The sequence below is a fragment of the Thermobia domestica genome, chromosome 2 (genome assembly GCF_964235325.1).
Source record: "Thermobia domestica chromosome 2, izTheDome1.hap1.1, whole genome shotgun sequence".
Classification (NCBI taxonomy): domain Eukaryota; kingdom Metazoa; phylum Arthropoda; class Insecta; order Zygentoma; family Lepismatidae; genus Thermobia; species Thermobia domestica.
The window spans coordinates 329,113,082-329,129,536 of NC_137455.1; positions in this window are offsets into that span (position 1 = coordinate 329,113,082).

Below are 16,455 nucleotides of genomic sequence, written 5' to 3' on the forward strand. Positions count from 1 at the left end.
ATGTATTTCAATAACATAGCATAGCCCTTCTCCCACCAATTTTAGCCCCCTCCGTTTCTTATGGCGCTCAGCCGCTATAACTTTGCACATATGCATGTTTTTACACCCTCTATCAGTCGCACCATGTCTCACTCCGCAACTCGATTCATCCACTTGGACCCTTTACTTGTTACAAAGTGAACATAAATCAAGAATTATAATACAACGTATTTAACATTTAAAGGTTTTACTAATCCCCTCTCTCTCACACACACAAACACACACATAAAAGCATAGAAAGAAACGAATCAAATAAGCATATTAGCAGGTTGACCTTGATACTTCGTTACGTCATCGGTATTTGTATGATTACGTGTTGTTTGCCATGGTGTAGTTTGCCACGACTCGATTTTGGTGTTGTTTGCCACGGTATTGTTCTCTTTGGTTTATCTTATATCATAATCGTGAAGATTTATACAAAATCGACTCATAAGCTGAAGGTTGCCAGGTGACTATATCATAACAATCAAATCTATTACATTTATAAACAGAATACTTACAATACAAACGGTCCCAAACACGTTATTGGCTTACTAGTTCTATTCCGTAACCATAGTTTTGAGTATTCATTAAACATAGCTCTCCAAATGGGTTTTGGTAGGTTTTTTTTTTTTTTTTTTTTTTTTTTTAAGTTTATTCTCAAAATGTAAATTATATCTGAATTTTCCATTTTTGACTTTGACCGTAAGCCAGTTTAGTGGATTTATATTTTTGGTCGTTTAACATTAGACAGCACTCGATTGCTTATTAATTTATGTTTTAACCCTTTTAGAATTTCCAGTTTTTAAGATACACTTTAGATTTTCACTCAAACAGCTACAGCTTCCTTACTATTTATGGTAGGATCATGGTTCATAAACGCGTTTTTTTAAATAAAAAAGAATAGAGTATCCTTTCCAACGCAACGGTACCACTCGCTTGTCCGTATTATACACCAAAAATGGGGAAATCGGGAGATTTTTTTTTTAAATTCAAAATTTTTGAACCCCTCTGGCCCGGGCATGGGTTTACGTAGAGATCTTTTTTTTTTTTTTAATGACATAGTTATGTACACAAAACATTTGCAAAATTTCAATTTTGTATCTTGAAACCTAAGGACGGAAGAAATTTTGAAAGTCTAAAGATGACTAATTTTTTATACATACACATTTTAAAAATAAAATCACTGCGTCATTACTATTTGACCTAGAGTCATGATTTAAATGCCATTTTCTTCAGTATAATCTCTTTCCAACGGTACAACTCACATGTCCGTATCATACACCTGAACGGGAAAAACCGGATTTTTTTCTGAAAAATCAGCCCCTCGGATTAGTTGCGCCCCTCGGGCTCTGGCCCGGGCTCACGTAGGGATCTCGAAAAAATTGAGAAATACTCAAAGGTGCGCACAATCCGTACGCAAAGTTTGAATCTATTATCTTGAAAACTAAAGGCTTGAAATTTTTTTGAATGTTGCCCTAAGAAACATCACGCCCTTCCACCCCTGGCGCTACCAAGTAGACCATCCGGTTCCAAAACGTATCTGAGGTGTTCTTTGTTCCATCCTTGACTTGAAGAATAAAAAAAGCTGGCTTAACATGTATTCTTACAAGAAGAACATTGTGTAACAGGAGATTATATTAAGAAATCCGTTAAAAGAGAAAATACAATTATAAGGCTATCAATTTACTAAGCTATTGTGATATTAATGATGTTTTGTGTTCATCTATTTGGAGCTTAATGTTCTCTTTCAGCAGCGAGTCTAATGAGACCTCTCTCATTCCAAAGACGAGAACATTTACCACTTGTCCCAAGGAATCAAAAACAAAAGTGCCTGGCAACCTTTCCTTTCACTCCAAGTGTATGTGTATCTCCACAATAATCAGATAAGATCGGAATGCAAAGACTGGCAAAATCGTGGCAAACAACACAAAAATCGAGTCGTGGCAAACAAGACCCCACCATTTGTATACGTCATAATTCAATTTGGCCATTAAGAGTGCTACTTGAGCCATGATTGGATGAAACTTTTGGAATCGGCAAAAATGCACCCGAGTTCGACTCTCGGTAGGAGCTTCCGTCCAGTTTAGGATCTGTGCATAATCCTTACATCGTTAGAGCATCAGTAAGTCCTAATCTGTCTTCTGAGTATCAGAGATATACCGAATAACATTTTATAATATCCTTCCTTGTTGATTTCAATAAAGGAAGAATGTTGGAGATTCTGCCGTATTTCTTTCAACAGCCTTAGCCTCCATGCCCATCCATGGCTAAAGTAGGTGGCCGAAGCAAGATGATAGGGGTAGATGGGAAAAGTATTGACAGCTTCTAATTCTTTTCAGAATGTAAAACGCAAAATTTTAATTTGTACAGGGTGAGGCAAAAGTCGGGATACACCCCTATAAAAGTCGAACGGCGTGAGGAATCATAATGACGTTTGGTATAGGGTGTCTATAGGTGGGGGCGCAACTTATAGGAGCTATGGCGACAGTGGCAACCATCTTGAAATCCGTCATGTTGGATTTGAGTTACGATTTTTTTTTTTTTTTTTTAAACACGAATGGGGTCATGCTGATATGATTTTACACTGCCTTTTTCTGAGGAATACACCTGTGCAATCCGCTCTGCGATATCTTTATTTGTGTGGGAGTTATGACCTGTTAAAATTTAAAATTGCAAGGAGGTGTTCAATTTTCTTTATCATTGCAGGTGATGTACAATGGCACTTACAAAGGAGGAACGCATTGAAATCGTGTTAATGAGTGGTAGACGAAATGGCAGAGTGATTGCTGCTGACTTCAATGCCCTGCATCCCGAAAGATATGACATTTTACATATGATAATTTCCAAGTTACTGGACAAATTTCGTGTAACAGGTTCTGTGGCTGGTAAGCCACGCAATGGATGTCCAAGAACAACCACCGACGAGGAAACTGCAACAGCATTGTGGCATCGGTTGTGAAAAGATACAAATAAATATATTGCAAAACGGATTGCTCAGGTGTATTCTTCAGAAATAGGCAATGTAAAATGATGCAACAGGACCCCCTTTCCATTTGAAAAATGTAACCCAAATCCAAGATGGTGGATTTCAAGATGACGGACGCTGTCGCCATAGCTTCTATAAGTTGCGCCCCCATCTATAGACACCCCATACCAAACGACATTATGATTCCTCACACCGTTCGACTTTTATACCTAGGTAGAGGTGTATCCAGACTTTTCCCACACAGCAAGGAATATTTCCTCAATCAAAAGAAAATATTTTCCTTGGTTTCCAAAAGGTTTTCCTTCTCTGAAGATTTCCATGCTGGTTTCCCCAATGTATTCCGAATATTTCCCGAAAATATTTTCCCAAAAATGTTTGTAAAACATTTTAGAAATTACCTGGAGTACATTTTGAGAATGCTTGCCGGAAAGTAAAACCAGGAAAATATTCACAAAATATATTAGAAATATGGTTTTGGATCTAATTTAATATGTTTTCACTGTCGAGAAGGGAAATATTTTCGAAATGATACTAAAAATGTTTTCCATATATGATACGGAAAGCAATCAAACGAAATATATTCCACATATTTAAAAAATGTTTTCTAATACGTTATTTGTAATATTTTCTATTTTTACGAGAAAACGTATTAAATATATATTTTTAAAAACATTTAGAATATTTTAAAAATAAATTATTTCGTAATATAAGAAATATTTTTCAGAAATGTTTTAAAAAGGTTTACTTAATTTTTACAAAAGCATTTTGGTAATCTTCTCCTATAATTTAAATTAAATATTTTCGTATGATATTTTAGTATTATTTCCAGAATATTTTATGGAATTTTGAATATAAAACTTTAAAACAGGTAAAAGAAAACATTAAAAATGAATAGAAAATGTTTTCCATTGTGTTTTGGAAGATATTTTGTGTCTTTAGTGAACAACATTTTCTGATATAGGTCTATTATAGAAACATTTTTACATGTTTTCAGAATATACTCTTCCGTTACTGGAGAAAACATATTCCTTGTTATATCTGAGAAATATCCCAAATATATGCCGGAACTATTTTTTAAAATGTGTTTGGAGAACATTTAATTAACTACGGGAAGCAGTGGCGTTAAATAAGCTTTCCGGGCTTAATCCTCCCCCGAAATTGTTTTACTATATTAAAGTAAATGAAATATCCTGCACAATTTTCACATTTTCAGGAATAAAGTTAGCAAAGATTCCCTCCACGAAACAAAATCGTAAATATGCCACTGAACAGGATGTGCATTTTTAGAACGTTAGTAGGAAAATAATGTATGGAAAATTGTCACAAATTGTAATAGAAATATTGTGTTGAATGTAATGTAATATGTTTTCAATGTTGAGAGCAGGGGTAAAAGTGGATCTGAAAAGGTTGGGGACGGTAGGTAGCGGATGACGTCATGCCGTTCACCCTGCTTATCTTTGCCCATTGTAATTTTTTTTAGGAACTGGGTAGACGCCGTATATATTTTCTCGAGGTGGGGGCGGCGTCCCCCCGTACTTTTACCCCTAGTTGAGAGAGAAAATGTTTTCTAAGTAACACAAAAAATGTTTTACATACATGATAAAGGAAACAGAATAGGCCCATAAACAGAATAAAATGTTTTCCAACATGTCATTTACATTCTTTTCTATTGTTACAAGAAAACATATGAAATATAATTTTTAAAATATTTCGAATATTTTAAAAGTAAATTCGTTCGTAATATAAGAAATATTTTTAAAACTCCTATTAATTTTGTATGGAAATGTGTTTGTTATCTTGTCCTGTAACTTAAATGAAATATTTTCATGCAATATTTTAGAATTATTTCCAGAATATGTTATCGAATGTTGAATAAATTCTCTCACGAGAGTATCGTAGTAGCATTATTACCAATCATTATACTAATTATAGCAGCACCAAAGAAATATATTTGTTAAAAATTTGAAATTTATGATATCCAGTGTGTGAGATTGCTAATTAGCATCGCTACATCAACCGTCATTTGTTTATCAAAGGTACCAGCATTCCTTGCGCGCTATGTTGAATTCACAAGTCAAGAGAAGTAGGAATATTTAAAAAATAAATAAATAAAATAAAATAAATCTCACTATATTCAGTCATGTTGAAGAAGATATCTTTATATAGAAAAAGTAATATTGAAGACGATGATTATGTATATTCCTCGTAATATTCCTTTAACTGAAGAAGATATATGGGAACTTACGGAAATAATCAGCTGAGTTTAACTACCAAACACAACACTTATAGCCTAAAAGAAGACTTTTCCGAAGTCGGAGGCACACCTCAACACTGTTAATAGTGAAGAAGAAAGAAAGAAAGAAAGAAAGACAAGAAAAGTCGGTAAGTATAACGATTACATAAAATAATTTAGTTTTATTGTCTGTATAAGTGATTGAGTGTCTGTATAGTATACATGAAGCTGCATCAGTTCCCGAATAAGCAGGACGCTCATACTTTTAGGGATTATTCATTGAGTATGTACGAACTTACAAAGGGGGTAACAAAGCGACTTTTATTTACTTATCGACTGATACGAAAATAAAAAAAGAACGTACCTGTACTTTATATCTGCATGTGTAGTGCCCTTGTACTTTATCTATGACTATGTGTGTGTGGAGGGGGGGATTTAACGCATATCGCATGTCTTGTGCACATGGGTACTTCTTATATTGCACTACGTAAAAAATTTATGGTATTTCATGTAGAAATGGTAATAGAACACAGAAGAAACGCAGATCAGGGGGTTCTCATGTATACTATGTATTATCGAGAAATTTATTTTTACAAATAATTAAAGGTATGGGATGCTAGATTTCTATTTTTCATCTCTATACATAAAATACCGTGAAGGTTTACTTTTGGCTCACCAGTCGAAATAATTGCTGAAAAATAGATTCTTTTAATAATTTTCTTTTTATTGTCGGATTGAGTATAGCCCGCTCCCCCCAGTGATTTTTAACGAATCATAGTGATTCTAACGATTCATACTAGTTCATAATGAATCGGAATCGCATGTTATAAAGATTTAAGATGTAAATCTTGCGGTAAGGAAGCTTTAGTATAAGTAGTAGTAGTAGCTTTAGTAGCGGTAGTAGTAATAGTAGCAGTAGTAGTAGTAGTTAGTAGCAATAGTAGTAGTGGTGGTGGTAGTTAGTAGCAATAGTAGTAGGAACGGGTTAGAAGCCCCGCAGGGGTTGGTTTGGTTCTGTTCTCGATATAAGTAGTAGTAGTACTGACTCTTCCAGTTCCGGTGACAAAGAACTGGGGGGAGCGGGCTATACACAAGCCTTATTGTCTCCTAAAGATTTGCGCTAGGCGATTTGAAATACGTCACATGGAATAGATAAAATTCAAAAGGAGCGTCACAAGTAATTGTCGAAAAAGTATAGTTATTCTTTTATGATTTGCGTATATATATACGTTGCCGGATTATGACGTAAAAACTACAGTGCAAAAAATATAAATCAGCCTGTACTACGTGGCCACTAAAAAGCACCAATAGGCAGGGATGTAGAACACAGGTTCCTCTTCCCATTTATCTGTAATAAAGACAGAAATCAACGTGCCCTGCGGGGCTTTAACCCGCCTTCACTTGCTAACGCTCGCTCGGCAATACTATGTGAATTAAATATTTTACTTTGGTACAGAAAAGAAACATCTATTAACCTATATGGGGGACCTGTGTTCTAGAAGCTTCCCGCACCAATACTGTCTGAGTCAGAGCATTGCGAAGTTGGAGGTCAGCAGGAGCGAGGGGATGCTTCAAAAGGGAAAGTATGCGGGCAAGTCTTTACTTTAGTCAAGGCAGTGACAATGACCAATTGATCTGAACCGGTTTCTGCAGTTACAGTTCCCAAAAGAGAAAACAACGTGCCTTGCGGGGCTCTAACCCGCCTTCACTCGCTAATGCTCATTCGGCAATACTATGTACTGACATAATATCACTGCTTTGCGCAAAGTAAAGAGTTTAAAAAGATGCGTACATTACCATTTTTATGACAGGTTATAATAATTCTGCGTGCAGTTTTATTTCTGGTGTGCCACTCGAAAGCAGTGTTTCTTTCAAAAGTAATGTTCCGGGGGCATTGCTCGTGTTATTCTAGTTATTATTATAAACGTATTATTTTGGTCTGCTCCGGGGAGCCACTGCCCTCCCAAAGACAAGTCTGGAAGAAGCACTGCTCGAAATACTTAGTGAAATATAATTCTTTCGCTACTTTCCTTCTTGTTGTCTATTTAATGATTTTCGCCAAGCGACGTATAAATTTTTCACTTATAAATTCAAGGGGACCGTCAGAATTAATTGTCGAAAAATTACAATTCTTTTACGATTTGCGTATTTATATTGATTCCTGATGTGTGGATAAGAAGCCCAAAAAATACAAACCAATCTGTGTTACGGGGCTACTAAAAAGCACGAATGCCATCTAACCGAGTCAGGGAGGGTGAAGGCGGGGGGGGGGCCGAGGGGATGCTTCCGAAGGGAGTAAGCACGTACATTTCTATTTTGGTGACGGGATAATTGCGCGTATATTACCATTTTAATGACGTATTTACGATTTTTTTCACGGCAGAAGGGCTTGGCTAACTTTGTTCTCCAAGATAATTCATTTACTTTAATATAGTAAGTACAATTTCAAGGGGCTTAAGCCCGGAAGCCCCCCTTTAATACACCACTGGGTTATAATAATTCTTGGGTTCTCTCGAGCAGACGTTTACGCCGAGAACAAAATTTATAGATAAAATATGATGTGAAATATTTTTCGTGAAGGAATGAGAGTGTTAATGTAAGTTATTTCTATCATTGCACAGCTTATTGAAATGGATTTTGAATGCAAATAGGGTAGAAGTAAGCGGCGGGAATTTCCGGTTCATACGTCAGTTGTGAACATCTGCGATGGCCGTAATGTAAACTTTTTTTTTTTTTTAAGAATTGTGTAATAAAGAGAGAAGAATTATAAAGTTTCTACAGAGTCATGGTATGGTGAAGCGCGTAAAATCAACTGCGCAAAGTGTGGAAAAGATTTATTCAAGAAGAAAAATTCAGAACAGAGGCAATAGCCCTACATACACTATTTTCTGTCGTAAAGGTAAGAAAGAAAGGCGGTGTAGCACTCGTGTATTAGCTGTGAAAGGTATTTTTTTTTTTTTTTTTAGAATCGAAATTAAGTGTTTTTGAAGATAAGAATAATTACAAATATTGTAAATGTTTTTGCATCATCCTCGTTTATGCGTACCCCCCTGCCTTGTCGCTGACGTGCCTGCTCGCTACGCTGTCGCTCGGCCCCCCCTGCTGTGCTTCTGTCCTGACTCAGATAGCATGCGTGCTTTTTTACTGGCCACCTAACAGAAGTTGTTTCGCTTTTTCTTTTAGAGCTCCTCATTTAGTACATAGGGGGACGCGGTTGCTCAGTGATAGAGCGTTCACCTCCGGTGCTTGGGGTCCCTGGTTCGATCCCAGCTCGTGCCGTGTGGACTTTCTCGGGGTTCTCCCGTTTCCTCCCACTTTCTTCATTTCTCATTATCACCGTCTCCTTTAGCCTAACCGACATGACCGTGGGATATTAAACTTGAGGATTTCTTTTCGTTTAGTGCATGTTCTGCAAAAAGAAACCGGAAGATGCAAGAAATGCGTCAAAATTTGGTAAAACAGTCTGCTTGAGTATTACCTAATTCTGCCTGCAGGTTTACTATTGGCGTGCCGCTCGAAATAATTGTTGAAAAATTATAATTCTTTCGCTAATTTTCTTATTTTCTCTTAAATGGTTTGCGGCAGGCGACATGTAAATATTTCACCTGGCATATATAAAATTAAAGGGGGCCATCAGACTAGATTTGCCGAAAGATTACAATTATTCTTTTGCGATTTGCGTATATATATATATATATATATATATATATATATATATATATATATATATATGTGTGTGTGTGTGTGTGTTTATTGTATTGTGTTCAGGGTTTGCCGAATTGGGCCCAGCCCGGAAAAACCCACCTGGGTTTTTGAGCTTTTCGTTGGTATATTATTGGTGCAATTAAGGTGATCAAGTGATTGGAACTGGTTCTTATTAGATTTTGGACTTTCCTTGGGCGAATTAATTGCTTTCGCGCTAAGATATACAACATTCAACGTAAGACCCGGGGGCGCGGTGGCTCAGTGGTAGAGCGTTCACCTCCAGTGCTTGGGGTCCCTGGTTCGATCCCAGCTCGCGCCGTGTGGACTTTGTGGTGGCAAAAGCCATGCTCGTGGGTTTTCTCGGGGTTCTCCCGTTTCCTCCCACTTTCTTTTCATTTCACTCATTTCTCATTATCACCATCTCCTTTAGCCTAACCGCATAACTGTGGGACGTTAAACTTAAAGATTCCATTTTTTTCAACGTAAGACCTTTATAAAGTTCTGAATGCACTGAATGCATTAAAAAAGCCGTACCTTAGATTCAGAGTGGAAAGAATCATAGAAGTTGTCATTTGAAGAGGGATACACTATGTTTAAATTCTTGTAAAAAAAAAAAAAAAAAAAACTTTCTGGCGCCCTTTTTATTTTTTCTTCGCTTTAAATACATACTATTGTGCCATGAATACTTATCAGAATCATCTTCCTGTAAACGTTATTTCCCAAAAGCATGTACTACAAGCGCTGTTATAACTTTAAAACACTTTGAAAATCCTTATTTTAGCAAAATGCGCAATTTTCCCATCTTCAAGTGACACGTTCCACTTAAGTGTCCGTGGAAGAGAGAGTTGAACATGTATAGAGTATATTTGAAGGGTAAGAGGAAAATAGAAGGAATGTCACAAAATTGTATTTTTGAGAAAACGGTGTTTTAATATCGAAAACCTCGTAAAAAGGCATAGGCTTAATAAAATCTTTTGCCTGTTTTTACATAGATATTTTTACATCTACGGATGCATATATATATACAGGCAAATAGTACCAAAAGTCACCATCACATAGGACAAAGTACCCAATAAAGCACACACATGGACATTCCTTGTTTTTTCCCCTTACCTTTCATTTCACCCTTTTACTGAATTGTTCTGTCATGTTGGTAGTTTTCTTGAGCATTTCATGATTCATTCCTATATTCGCGATTTTTTGTATTCTTTGCAATGCAACGTTATCAAAATTATTCATTTGTATAAGGCAAAATAATATGTATGGCCTGCTCCGTGGGGAAAGAAATCAAGCAAGGTAGCGGTCATCAAGGCCTTAGTAACCACCTCGGCATTCACCTGGTACGACTGAGGGAAAAAGGATGATCGGGTCCAGATTTGAGATCAGAGCATTCGGAATGAGACGCTAGTTCTTCATCAACTCAAATGCTGCCACATCTTTTCAAATTATTATTATTATTATTTTTTAATATTAGGTTTAATATTTATAAGATGCTATACTTTTTAAAAATAAATGTGAGACCGCTTCAACATGTTACAACGTCCGTAATTAAGCTACAGTCTAAGGTATGTCACTTTCAGCTGTAGCTGTTGTCTTCCTTGCCATTTACATTTTCTTCAGGATGTTACTTTTGTAACACAATATTGTCTTCACAAGCTGCTGTAGGTCCTACACAAACATTTTAAATATTTTTGTAAGTTTAAGATGTAATAATTGATCTTTAATCATTCCCTGCTGTTATTATGTTATTAAACGCTGCCTATTATTTTTATTTTCAGAAACTGTGTAACACAAGAGAAACGTAACTAACGATGAGATCGCGTAGATTATTGGGATTTGGCTTCAACATGTCATACAGAGACGAACAAGAAGATCAGTTAAGAATTCAGCTGCAGTTCCACAGAACTTTAACTGACAATTCGCAGCATCGAATTTATAGTTAGTTGTGGTAATCAAAAGTGACATTATAAAGAAGCAAATACGTTTTCTGGTTATTCAACAATGTGATATTTCTTGAAAGTTGCAAAAAGTGACATTTCGTGAAAAGATCTATTCCCCATGCGCCGTAGATTTGTAGAACATATTTTCAGCAACATACATAAATATTGTGTTGATTTTTTTTAATTAGTGTCAGTGACATAATTTTCTAGAACAAGTGTTTACAAGTTAAAATGTGAATTTCTGATATTTGAGAAGATTGTTCTTAATGTATAGAAACAAATAATACGAGCAGCATGAAGATGCTGCTGAAGAGTATTTAAATAAATAATGCCAGAATAGTGTACATTTATATTTTTATTTAACTACTAACCGATATAAACTTATATAGATGTATATTTATTATAGTGTACAGTGTAAATTATAACTACATAATGTTAGCTTGCTCTCATAATTTTAAGCTACTTTTATTATTATTATTATTATTATTATTATTATTATTATTATTATTATTATTATTATTATTATTATTATTATTATTATTATTATTATTATTATTATTATTAACTCAAAATCTTATTTAGACACAGAATGCTTCTGGGTGTTCCACTGCTACTACTGGTATGTGGCCACGCCGTCTATGTATGTTGGGGTGTCTTATGTGATGTTGCGAGGTTCAGACTGCAAATTAGAGCCTTCACAATCATCGCGTGCCAATTTACAAAGCGGCTATATTGGATTTATTATTTTTAAGATAGGAAAAGGATTGCCAACAATTGTTTCTTGAAATGGATGTCTAAACTTCAATCCTTTTCGTATTAAAAAAAAAAAAAAAAAAAAAATCCAATACAGCCGCTTTCAAAACTGGCAGGCGACGATTGTGAACACACTGATGTGCAGTTTGAATGTCGTAAGTCACATAAGACACCCCAACATATATGCACGGCGTGTCCACATACCAGTAGTACCAGTGAAACACCCAGAAACATTTTGTGTGTAAATAAGATTTTGAGTTTTAAAAAAAATGCTTAAAATTATGAGAGCAAGTTAACATTATGTAGTTATAATTTACACTGTTTATTATTATTATTATTATTATTATTATTATTATTATTATTATTATTATTATTATTATTATTATTTTTATTATTATTATTATTATTATTAGTAGTAGTAGTAGTAGTGGTATTTTATTTTTATTTTGTTTTTAGTTATTTATCTATTTATTTATTTTTTTGGTCTGAGTCTGTGGGCCGCAATGGTTCCTCGTCATGAAGACAGAGCGAGGCAAAGACGTCTAAGCAGGTAAAATTGTACAGAAGAATCTTATGTTTTCTTCCAGCTGCTATGTCACAGCCTGGCCGCCTTGTTTTCAACCCACTATTTGTTCCCAGCAAGAAGCCGTTATACCGTATATGCAGAGTGACGCAAAAGTCCGGAGCCTATAGGCCAACTCGGTTACTATTGCAGGTATGGAAACACGGTAAGAAACACTCTTTTAAATTCCAGCAACACTTTTGTTTTTGTACTAGTGTACGGCTCAATAAAGAAAATGCGTGTGGTTTGAAATTAGCTACACCGAGAACAATTGAAAGGAGGCACAGTGAAGGATAAACATGCAAATGCAACATCCACGCCAGAGGCGTAGCAACCACGGTGTTGGGGGTGGGGGAGCAGATACGAAGGACGCGAAATTGGGTCTTGCACTATATTTTTCATTGTGTCTTTCCGTTCCCTTTGGTCCAAATAATTTCAAACCACACTTTTTTTCATTCGTTGTTGTCCAACAGTGGCAGCGTTGTACTTTTTGTTACTATTGGGCGGTATACTAATATAAAAACAAAACTTGCTGCATTTTAAAAATTTCCTTCTGTATCTTACCTTGTTTTCGTATCTGCAGTAGTAACCGAATTGGCCTATGGGCTTTGGGTTCTATCATGTACAGAAAATATTCTGTAAATATTTTGTCATGTACAGAAAATATACCCTAAATATTTTGTCATGCACAGAAACTATTCTTTAAATATTTTCTGTGATGTACAAAAAATATTCACTAAATATATTTTGTCATGTAAAGAAAATATTTTAGCATATGTAGGAAAATATTGTTTGCGTTATTGGTAAATAATTTTAAAATATTCCATGAGAAACATTTTAAAAACCATTCCGTTAACATTGTATAAAACGTTTCAAATACTTTTTCAGTAATGTTTGGAAATCGTACAGGAAACATTTTTAGGAAAACTTTTCTAACGGCGTATAAAATATTTCTACAACGTTTCTGAGTGTATTTAGAGAATATTTTCAGTATTATGTGGAAAATGTTTTCAACAACATATGGAATGTATTTCCTTAAGGGAAGTAGGATACATTTTCTGAAGGAAAATGATGGCACGTTTTAGAAACGTTTTGAAAATATTTCATTGCTGTGGGGGTTGCCTCACCCTGTATATTAATTTCTTCAATTCTTACCTGTTTGAAGCTGAAGAGGAAGGACGTGTTTCGATATCTTGATTAGCTGTTCCATCTGTAGATAATACTTCAATTTCGTGTGGATCATCTACACTTCTCTCACGTTTCTCAGTTTCAGATTGATTTTTAAATTCATAATAGTTCAGTGGATGCTTTGTTTTCAGATGGTTGATCATACCAGAAGTATTTCCAGATTTTGAAGAAATGAGAGCTTTACAGTTACCAATATTGCACTTAACTTTGTCTTTCTCATCGCACGTATTGTAATAATGCCACACAAATGATCTTTTCGCTGACATTTTCACTATACAGTAAATTAAACACACTTTCCAGCACCTTTTCTGCTTGAATTAGCCTTGTATAACCTTGTTTCCCACAGAAAAATCTGATTACAACTGAAGTCCGTGTAATCGCAATCGGTTTGAAAGACTTTGATGGCTTTTTGTTTCGGAAAAAAGAAACAGTGATAAGTATTGTACGCAGGACACGACAGGAGAGATCATATTGCTTTCAACAACTGCAAAGCAAATAACTGCACGGCCGTCTTTCTTTGAATATATGTTTGCAATGTAACACTAAACAGCTGAAAGAACTCTTGAGGTAATAATGTTTTTCTTTTTTTCCTTAAGAAGTGATCGGAAGTTATTTTAATTTGATATGGAAATTGAATCAGAGCCACATGAAATGTAAGTCAGAGCATGTATGTTTTTCTCCCCTTTTCCCTTCGTTTCTTTTGTCTCTCCCTGATTCGATCCCCGGCCAAATAAGGTTGTGGTGGTCAACATCGTGTCCGTGGGTTTTCTTGGTGTACTCCCGTTCCCTCCCACATTCTCATTCCATCAATTATTCCATCATCATTCAGTTGCCTTAATCATCCTTCTCCCTTAGCCTACAGGGCATAACGTGAGATATTGAACTAGAAGATTTCACTTCATTTCATTTTCCTTTAGTCTCTGTTCTGTCATATGTAAAGTTCTCCCTTGTGCATAGCACCATGCCATGAGGGCATATAGGGAGTGCGGAGTTAATTCTCCAAACTTTACTGATCTCAGTCATAGATGAATGTGCTGTTATCAGCATCACGCTTCGGAGGCATCCCCCCCCCCTCCAAAGTACACATTGAATCTGAAGTTGCTAATTAATACCCCAGAGCCGCTCGGCATAGTATGTACAAAATCAAATGTCGTATGGTAACCAAGAGCAACATATACTTGACATATGTGTTTAGACCAATCTCCTTTAAAATCGGACAATTCATTCGAAACTTATCGCAGCTTTCACACGGCTACGCTCAAAGTAAGAACAAATACTAGAATTTGGAAAAAAATTCCCCTTGTCGTATGGCAATCAAAACAATAAGTGTCTGGCGAAAGCAAACGAAAACATTTTAAAGTAAGTTCAATCAAAATCGGACAATCCGTTCGAAAGTTATCGTCGGATGTCACATACAGACAGAACGACCTATAATAGGGAGCTTCGCGCCTACATTCTCAAGGTGTATTTCACTGATACTCGAAGTTTATATATTACACGAAATTTTGACAATCTCAAATACTCGAAGGGCTTCGAGTGCCGGGTAATAAATTATCGAAGCGGAAGTTCGATAAGTTTTCAGTCTTATCAAATTTCCTTACCTCTACCTATATCAGTAGCTCCTCGAAATCAGATGTAAACTTCATTTTCTGATTGCCCTGTTATTGCCGCAATCGGCAAAGTGACTGTTAGTAGACTAATGGTGTCCTGGATTCCAATCCCGTTCGGGTATTGTATGTTTTCTCTTCTTCTCTCTCTTTTCTGACAGACTGCTTAAGCCTTGTACAGATCTGTGGGTAAAAACTTTCTTTCAATTCATTTCTAATTAGACAACTTTTAAAATGAACACCCTGCATATATGTAGTACATATTATGCACAACTATGATAACCTCAGATACATTGTTTCTTCCGAACACACCGATAATCCCAATTTTTTTAAAATATACAAGCGACTTGACAAATGCGATATCATTGAGATATGTCTGTATTTGCTGCTTTCAAACAATTTGAGAGTCTCGAACTTGTCGAATGTTTCTTACATTTCGAGTGCCTCAAACATTTCGAGAGTCTCGAACTTTTCGGGAGTCTCGAACATTTCGAGAGTCTCAAACATTTCGGGAGTCTCGAACATTTCGAGAGTCTCGAACATTTCGGGAGTCTCGAACATTTCGGGAGTCTCGAACATTTCGAGAGTCTCGAACATTTCGAGAGTCTCAAACATTTCGAGAGTCTCAAACATTTCGAGAGTCTCGAAAGTTCGATAAAATTAAAATTCTTTATCGATGAAACGGTTTTGAAATTTTATCGAATTGTTATCGATTACTCGATTATCGGAACAGCCCTACTACAAAGTGCCTGGGCCTCCAGTTTTTTCAGTGTCAAAATAATTTAAGCTATTATTTATATATTTTTGAAAGTTTATATATACCTATCATAGTCTGTGTACTGGCTGTCCCCCAGTTTTTACCTTTTAGATCCGCCACTGCTACAGACGCCATTAAATTCGCCTTGTGAAAGTCGATTCCTTTCTAAATCGCTTTCGCGAAAACGAGAGTATGTTTTTACCAAATCTCTCATGAAAATCGTTAGAGCCATTGTTAAGGTAAAGTTTACAAGCACTCAAATCCCTAAACATTTATTCGTTCAATCTAGAACTTCTCGATTTACACTATAGAACATACTCTGATCTGATGTGTAGGCCCTATATATAAAATAAGAAGTCCTGAGTGAGTGAATGAGTTAATGGCTAATCAACACCCAGATCACTTAAGCTAAAAACTTCAGATTTGGATCGTACATAGGATTTATGACGTAAAATAATGTTACTACTAAGAAATGATTTTTGGAAATTCAGTGAGGAAGAGGGAAATAGAGGCTGTAATTATTATATTAAAATATCTGCATCTAGGTATCTGTAAGAGTTAGAGACATGAAATTTGATAGATAAACTTCTCATTTCAAGTAATTAAATCTGTATTTCAGCGTTTTCTGATATTTGATCAAGAAAAGAAGAAAAGGGTGAAGTCCATAGCTCTGAGTCTGTTGAGGTTAAAGGCATATAATTTG